The sequence below is a fragment of the Pelobates fuscus genome, chromosome 6, assembly GCF_036172605.1.
Source record: "Pelobates fuscus isolate aPelFus1 chromosome 6, aPelFus1.pri, whole genome shotgun sequence".
NCBI classification, from domain to species: Eukaryota; Metazoa; Chordata; class Amphibia; order Anura; family Pelobatidae; genus Pelobates; species Pelobates fuscus.
Window position 1 is genome coordinate 44290651 of NC_086322.1, and position 236 is coordinate 44290886.

Genomic DNA, 236 nt, shown 5'->3' on the forward strand with positions numbered 1-236 from the left:
TAATCTGCCTGCCTATCTCTCTTGCGTTATCAAGAAATCAAAAATGAAATAGTTATAGAGAAATATATATCTCAATTTCATGCTACATTTGTATATATATGGTAGTTGTGTATGTGTGCTTCAGTTTTTATTTACTACAATGCACTATAAAAATTTAGTTCAACACGGAGTATAGTCATTGTATCAGATGTGACATCATATCCTTATTTAACACTAGGGCTGCTGTAAGCCTCAGA